At 40.2% G+C, this 8,759-nt stretch overlaps 1 pseudogene; it reads left to right on the top strand.

The window, feature by feature from the left end:
* The window catches only part of LOC102476146 (neurotrimin-like), a 42,243-nt pseudogene that overhangs the window by 26,510 nt on the left and 6,974 nt on the right, over nt 1–8,759 (top strand).

Genomic DNA, 8,759 nt, shown 5'->3' with positions numbered 1-8,759 from the left:
TGCTCTTCTCTCTCTGGAACATATGGCCTGGGGACTTCCTGTCCTGATGGGAAATGTGCAGGGAAGGAAGAAAACAGGATGACTAACTGGGTTGTGATCCACTCTTAGTTGTCCCCAAAACTCTTTCTCCCTCTTCAGTGTCATAGAACTATACCTGGGCACATGGTAAACCTAGATGAAAACATACTCCCCAGTCTTCTTCCAAGCCAGTGTGTCCATTTGACTGTGTTCTGATCAACTGAATGTGAGCAAAAGCATTGTGTGACATTTCTGGGTCTTGTCTATAAAAGGATTAGGTGTGGTTACCCCTGACCCTTTGCTCTCTTCGTACAGCTGAGAGATGATGAGAAATGATAAACTATGTTAGGGTCGATGGAATCTCTTCCCTGCAAATTCTGATGTAAGAGAAAGGGATTGTGGCGTGGCCATCCCCCCGGGGAGTGATTTCTCGCTCTCTGTCTCTCTGTCTCTCTGTCTCTGTCTCTCTCTCTGTGTGTCTGGCGAGTGCATGCGCCCTATAACAAAAATCTCTCAAAAAAAAAAAAAAAAAGATCAATCACTTTGCAATAACCAGAATGACAATGAAAATCTCTCTTAACACTTAAGAAGGGATCCTGTAAAGAAAGCAGACATCAAAAATTAGGGAAAAAGTAAAAACCACAAAACCTATCCTTATGAAAAAGGCAGAGGAAATACTCTTGAATATTGCCTTTGCCTTCTTCTCTAAGGACTTGTAGCACCTGCAAATGTCTGTACTAGACACAACACTGGCTCCCCAATGGTCCTTAGAACAACCTTCATTACAACAACCTTTCTCTTTTGCACATTCCCACTGCAGAAGATTTACTGCTAAGTGAAGCAAGCCAGACAATGGAAGAAAGGCAGTGTATGTCCCCACTCAATATATACCAAATGTCTGTACTCTATGGCAGAAATTGAAAGACTGGAAGATATAAAGGCTTGTATTGCAACTATGGATGCTAAAGACAGTGTGAGAGGAGGGCGGGAAATAGGGAAGTGTCAGAGAGAAGAAATCAAGAGGGGAAAGAAAGGGAAACTGTTAGAAGAGCAGAAACGGGAAGGGGCCTGGGTAAATCTAAGACATTCGCAGATGACCAGACAAGCCTGACCTTAAATAAAAATTTAAAAAAAAGGGAGGGGGGGGCAGGAAGATAGAAGCCTCCAAAACAGCCAAGCCATTCCCGGTTCATCAGGACAGTCAGGAGTTCTTGTGACACTGGTAGTGATGAGATGATATATATCTACATCTCAGAATCCCTGCCATGCTCAGACATTGGCTCAGAGCAGCTGTGAGAATTGGGACCTAAGATACTGAGTGTTTGATACATTTCAGTTCCTGATCCCAGTGATTCCCAAGGTGCAAGGCAGGTTGCATAGAGGTTAAGAAAGCTGAATCCCACATGGCCAAGTCAATGATTGGAACCCTGGAACCAGTGGCTTGAAAATCACACTTGGTGCATATGCATACATGCCCAAAAATCCCAAGAGGAAGATGAAGAAGGAATTCAGATGAAGCCATCTCTGCAGGGGGTGATTTCTCACCCCTCCCCCCCTCCCCTGCACACACACCTCTGTCTCGCTCCAGCAAGTGGCAAGTGTGTGCATCTTTTAGCAAAAAACTTTTTAAGATTTAACAAAAAGAGTTGTCTAACTCTTGCAGCAACTCAGCTTAGAGGTGCTTCTGCTGACATATAAGACTGCCTCACTTATGACACATTACTGCAGGCTCCAAAGATTACCAAAACCACCATTTCAACCCAGCAGATAAATCAGACTAAACCTGCTCATTCTGTACAGCTTTCTCCAACTGAAGCACTCCTGCATTCTCTAACATAAATCTCATTTCGAGATTAAGATGACTAACCATCACAATTTTCCCAAGATTGTCCTGGTTTTAGTCATGTAAGTCTACTTCCCAGGAAAGTCGTCAGTTCCTGGGCAAACCAGTACAATTGGTCACCCTGATTAAGACTGAGCATTTGAAGAGTTTTGGGTCATTGGGAGCTTACCTGGCCAGTAGATACCTTGTTCTCTATTTGACATCATGTTTCTATTTTATCTGGGCAGGGGGTAGGGTGAGAATGAGTGTTTGGACTCAAGCCTATTTCCCCAAACATTACTGAACACCAAAATTGTAGACTGACTGAACTGAGAGATCTCCCCTGGGACCACATAGAGCCCCTGGCAGTGAGGCATCACAGCCTGGTGGTGAGATCATTCCTAGAGAGACTTCTGAAAATGTGAACTGCTGAGATTCACCATTAATTATGTATCAGAGGGCAGTCAACCAGGAGAGCTGGTCTGTGCAGCCAAAGGAAACCTCAGAAGTCAGCAGCTGGAATTAAGAGAGTGCCTAATGCTGAGACCAGCATCAACCATCTTCAGAAAAGTAGGCACAGTTTCAGAGGTTCTGTGGGCCTCAGGGGCTGCAGGATCATAACACGGCAACCTCTTGCTTAGAGAATATCATGTGGACATCACATGGGCTATAAAAAGAAAAGTGGTAGTCACTGGTCATTGACTCCCAGAAAATCCAGCATTACCCTGTATTTAAAGAACTCAAAATCTAGCCAGAGAAACAAAAATGAGGAGCAACTACCCAAATGTGTACAACAGACGGTGAGCTCTCTAGGGGCTTATCACATCCATTCCCCCTATAAAGGTTATTGAGCATGCCAGGCATTGTTCTAGACAGGAATTCGGTATCCCTGTGCTCATGAAGCTCTTACTCTAACAGATAAAATATTTCTGATGGCATAATTATAAAAAGGTACTCAAAAATTGCAGGAAATGGAAATTAAAATAGAAGTTTATTTTGGTGCAAAAAATATACAGGCAATTTTTTAATCACATAAAATTTCTATAAATTTTCTGAAGATCCCCTGTATAATTAATGAATGTTTGATAAACACCCTGAAGGAGAATAAGAACAATACCACGTTTATTGTTTTAAGACTAAAAAAAAGGGAGGGGGGCAAGCATTCTTATAACTCAAATAGTCACCTAGGAGAATTACAGGAGAGAGGAAGCCTTGCTCAGACAAAGACCTTCTTTTGAAGGCTAGAGTGACTCTGGTAGGAACTGACTCAACTAAATAACCTGACCCTGAAGAAAGCAGCCAGGTGGCCCAAACAGCAAGCAATGGGAGGAAGAGGGATAGCAACAGTAGAGTACACTGAATCAGCCTGAAAGGGTGGCTTACTTCCAAAATTCAAAAATTGTGACACAGAAATTAAGTGAAAGTTGTGAAGGTATGGTTGGCATTTTGTGGAAACTACTTGGTAGCTACACCTGCTACCTGCTGTTCTCATTCTCCTCCTTCATCTGTTCCTTCAATAAATAGAGTCTCTCCACTATGTGCCAAGCACTATGACTAATGCTGACTTCTTATAGTGCTAAGAAAACCTAAGTGCCCTCATAAGACTTGCTATCTGGTGGAGAACTAGACAAGTAAATGAAAAGTTATGAAGCATGCATCGAGGTCACAATGGAGGTCAGTAAAACCAGAGTGCTCACACACCACTGCCCCCTTCCAGCCCCCCACCCACCAACACCTTATACTGCTCCACCCTATTCAGCTACTCAGGGTTCCCCCCACTAGGTCTCTATGGATGTCATTTCTACCCATAATGCTTTTATCCATGTTGTTCTAGATGCTTAGAGTTTCTTCCTGTTGCTCATTCCATCTGGCCAGGTCATACTCATATTCTATCGTCTTCCTATTACCATGGCCTATTTCTTTCTTTACTCTGTCAATTCACATAGGTCACTCTCTCATTAGAACACTTAATACACAGAACAGAAATTCTTGGTTTACATATATCTTTCTTTCCTGCTAGACATGAGGAAAAGCATGCTTATGTATCATTTATTATTTCCTAATTTATTCATTCAGCACAGTACTATAGGTTTGTGAATTAAAAGCAAATGAAATAGAATGATCAGAAAACTCTAGCTTCCAGGAAACCGAGTTCCCAGAAAAAAATAGTCAGGGAAGGGAGGTTGATCTTTTTGAAAAAAGATAGACAAAGACGACTGTGTCATTTGGTAGAATTTTTCTGGCCCTTCAAAATGGATATAATTTAGATTTATGAATATGAGAACAAAGCCTTCTGTGTGATATACAAGAGCTGAGGCATGGGATGGAGAGGTACAGGAATATGTCAATGAGTTCAGCCTCCTGCAATGACAAGGTGGGAGGGAATTTACCATGTAAAAGAGGTAACAAATTAAGATATAAGCTAATTTGTTCTTGCTAACCCAAAGTATTTTTGAGGAACACTAACCAAAGTTCTTCTATTAGGAGCAGAAGATTATCATAAATCAAAATTTTAGGGAACCAGCAGTTAGCGTAATGGCTATGTCGCTGGACTCCCACGTAGTCGACCGTGGTTCGTGTCCCGGACCCGGTGGCTTAAAACTCACGCCGGGCGCGTGTGCGTGCGTGCCCAAGATCCCGAGAGGAGAATGGAGGAGAAGGGATTGCGGCGTGACCATCCCCCCTGGGGGGTGATTTCTCGCTTTCTGTCTCTATGTCTCTCTCTGTCTGTCTGGCGAGCGCACGCGCCCTACAGTGAAAATCTCTCCAAAAAAAAAAAAAAAAAAAAAAAATTTTAAAAGAGCAATTAAAAATAAAATGATTCCAGGACCAGCAGTTGGTTTAATGGCTATGTTACTGGACTCTCATGTAGTCGACCACAGTTCAAGTACTAGACTGAGTGGCTTAAACTCACACCAGGTGCGTGTACATGTGTGCCCAAGATCCTGAGAGGAAAATGAAGGAGAAGGGATTGCGGCATGGTCATCTCCCATGGGGGTGGGGGGGAGGATTTCTTGTTTTCTGTCTCTCTGAATCTCAAAGATTCAGATTTGATAAGAGAATCAAAAGTATTAGTAATGGGCAGACCTTCTTCACCTCTGCAATTCAATGTCTAAGAATCTAGCTTGGGTAAATACACAGAATCATGCACAAAATTAACTCAAGGATGTTAACTGCTATGTGTTTAGGCTAGAGAAAATTTATAACCAAACTTCTAAGAGATTAAATAGTATGTATCTCCTTGTAATTAAATTCTTTACAACTATTAAAATCCTATTTTAGATGGCTACTTAATGATAAGATGAAATTTTGTATGAAATACTAAGTAGACAAGACCAGTAGTTGGCATAATGGCTGTGTTGCTGGACTCCCATGTAGTCGACTGTGGTTCAAGTCCTGGACGCAGTGGCTTAAACTCACACTGGACACACGTACGTGTGTGCCCAAGATCCCAAGAGGAGAATAGAGAAGGGACTGTGGTGGGGCCATCCCCCTGAGGGGTGATTTCATGCTGTCTCTCCGTCTCTCTCTTTCTGGCAAGTGCACATGCTCTACTGCATAAAACTCTCAAAAAAAATAAAAATGAGTAGAAAGCAGATTCCAAAACACAATGTGCTATACAGTATAGACAATGGGAGAGGAAAGGCATTCAAAAAGTTTGTGGAAAATGTGGACTATTTAAAGAATTACTCATGAATTTCAGTTCTTTCAGTCAGAAAGAAACTCGTACTTTAATTTCACTTTTCCATATACTGTGAAACAATATTTAAAGTTCACACTGAGTTTAAAGACTACACTGCCATTTACTATCACTGTGAACATGGGCAAGAAGTTAAACTCCAACCAGTTTCTTCACCTATAAAATGAGATTAAAACAGTGTCCACTTTATAGAACTATTGTGAGCTTATAGTATATAAAAAGGGCTTAGAAGAGCCCCTGGCACATGGTAAGTACTTAATAAATTATAGTAACTACAACTGCTATAAGATCTTAATTAATGATAATAAAATTTTTCATGTATTTTGTGCGTGTGTAACTATTGCGTTGCCAGAAAAGTCATGACATATTAAAATGTGAATATATATATATATATACACACACACACACATACAAAAACAATATAATGTAATATATATGTGTGTGTGTATATTTATATTTATATATGTGTAACCTTTGTGGAGGGGTGAAGGGAGAAAGAGAAAGAAGACCGAAAGGATTAATATAAAACAAATGCTTAAAGGATTAGTTTCAATAAAACTATAGATGATTTATTTTCTTCTTTGTATTTTTCTGTTTCAAGTTTCTTATAGTGAACACACATAATTTTAATAGCTACTAGGGTTTTAGAAGACCCCTTACTTCCCTCATGCTCTGAATGAGTTAAAAGAGTGTCAAAAAGATTCACCAAGATGGAGGTCACAGTATCATCCTATTATTAATAAAACTGCATATGTATTTATATCATGGCCTAGACGGACCAAATAACATGATAACTTTTCACAGAATTGAGCATATGCAAAAATCACAGACTCCTATCTGGAAAGAGCTTGTGTTTGCTCAGGCATCACACCAGGCCAAAGGCGGAAGAAGATTCTACCGCCCTAGGGCTCCCAGAGAGAAGAATGATCAAGGCTGAGTCTCTCTGCTCTATTCCTTCTCCAAAGCTCTCCCAGGTGAATGGGGCAGGAGGCCAGGAGGAACCCTCCAGTAGAGCTCCCTTCTCTCCAAAATATGAAGTCTTAGAAAACTCCTCCCATCTAAACCAACTCCTAAACACAGTAATCAGAAATGCATTACTAAGGAAAGCCCACACTCTCCAAGATTTGGGCTCCAGATTTCTAGAGCAAGTCTGAGATTATGATCCCAAATGAAATGTATTAAACAGGACCTTTTAATAAATTCTAATGGTTCCCTTTTGAGATGTGAAGAAAAGCCCCTCTTCAACTGTCTTAAGTTGGTCTAAGTTCATTGCTGACAATGGGGAAAGAATGATCCTCTGAGCTTTTGCTTTCAAAAGTATTTGAAAAGAAAAAGAGAAGTTAGAGAAGAAAGAGTAGGAGAAAGAGTATGGAGAAGCAGGAAGAGAAGGGAAGAAGTGGAAGGTGGAGACCAAGTTGGGTGCAGTGATACTGCAATTGGACCACATGGGAAAGGTCCTGGGTTCACATCCTGGAACCTCCTCAGGCATGCCAACTAAGACTGGAGATGGATGGTGGCAGGAAGGCCCTGTTGTGGATGCCTAGCCCTCTCTCATTTTCTCTCTTTCTGTCTCTCAATAAAAATAAACAACATTTAAAAAAAAAAAAGTAGAAGGTGGATAGGAAACAGAAAAAGAGTAAGTCTAGAGTTGGCCTTCTAAGCCACTCAGACTTTCAGATTCAATCAGGTCACACTGAGTGGTGATATTCCCAGTGTCCAGGGGTATTTCACCTGATTAAAAATATAAATACCCTTTTGCATGCTCAGGTGCACATGACCTGCTGCATAGCCTTTTAATCACAAGGGAAAAGCTACATTTATTTGCACAGAACTGAAATGTATAAGCCCCTGAAGCACTCCATAGTACAACATCTGGAACTCATCACCAAGGATGGATGCACTATTCAAAAAGCCAGCATCAGGGAGATAGGCTAAGCTTTATAACTTAAACAAACACGGAAGCAGGCTAAGGCAGGGTAGATTACAAGCCCATTTTCAACTTTATTTTGCTCCTGGACAATTAGTTTTCGGCTTAAATTGCATTTACTAATAGAACTAAGGTTGACAAAGCTATTCAAAACATAACAATTTAGAAGCAAAAATCTGGGAGAGATTGAAAGTCTGAGAAAAGTCCAAATACCTCTTAATATATGGTTATTTTTTAAGGTTGTGTGTCTGAGAGTGGCTTCTCCCTGTCTAAAAGCAGAATCTTGCCACACTTTACCATGGAATGACTAATCAGGGTGTATTCCTTGACTTTTGCCTTGTGAACAGTGTCCCTTGTGCCTCTTCCAGGTGTCTCTGGTATACTTCCACACCTCATGAGGGCTGTAACAACATTTACAAGTGATGGGTCATCAACCAGGCCTCAGAGTAACCTATGCCAAGCACTGTTCCTGGTGAGGATTTTGTAGATCAAGTGAGCACTTATGTCACCTTGACAGTCAAGGGGCTCTTATTCCTTCTCATGATAGAAAGTATTCTCCCCATTGAGGAACAGCCCTGGGGATCAATAAGGCAGAGGAAGCCTGCAAAAGAGCCAAGGGCCCGATGAGGGGGTTACCAAATCAGAGAACTAGAACCAGGTAGAGTATGGACCCTGGAGTCAGTGTTCTTTTAAATACGAGCCCTGTTGCTTTAGAGAGCTGAATTGATTTGTCACTCTGAGCTTTAGTCTCTTCATTTATTTTTGCAAATAGTGACTTGTTTTGTTTGTTTAGTTTTGTTTTGTTTTGTTTTTAACAATTAAAGTATGAATTCATTTTGGTACAAAAACTTTTTGAAATCCATACATAGTTTTCTCATAGTTATCCTGTCTTGAGCTGTCAATAGGTTCATGTACCTACTATTTGAACAGAATCCTAACCTGTTTCCTGGCTTTAAGTTTTAAGCAAAGTTCCTTAGCATTTCTTTGATTTATTAAAGTTAAAACTGCTTTTTTTGAAATTACCAGCTGAACTTGCTATTGAAAGTAGTTAGATTATATAAGAAATTATGTAATCAATAAAATGTATTTCCATGAGCTTTTATTTTTCTGAATCTTTTTTAATTAATTAATTTATATTCATTTCCTAAGCATAATCACAGTATATAAAATGTGATTTCCTATCTAGAATATACTGCACAATGACTTAATCATGCATGTTATTGTCAATAATTTCCCATTTCTAGTTTTACATATATGCATATATATTTATGTATATATATGAAATATATATA

Source organism: Tupaia chinensis, unplaced genomic scaffold (genome assembly GCF_000334495.1).
Source record: "Tupaia chinensis unplaced genomic scaffold, TupChi_1.0 Scaffold138407_1, whole genome shotgun sequence".
NCBI classification, from domain to species: Eukaryota; Metazoa; Chordata; class Mammalia; order Scandentia; family Tupaiidae; genus Tupaia; species Tupaia belangeri.
This window is presented reverse-complemented; position numbering and strand designations above follow the sequence as displayed.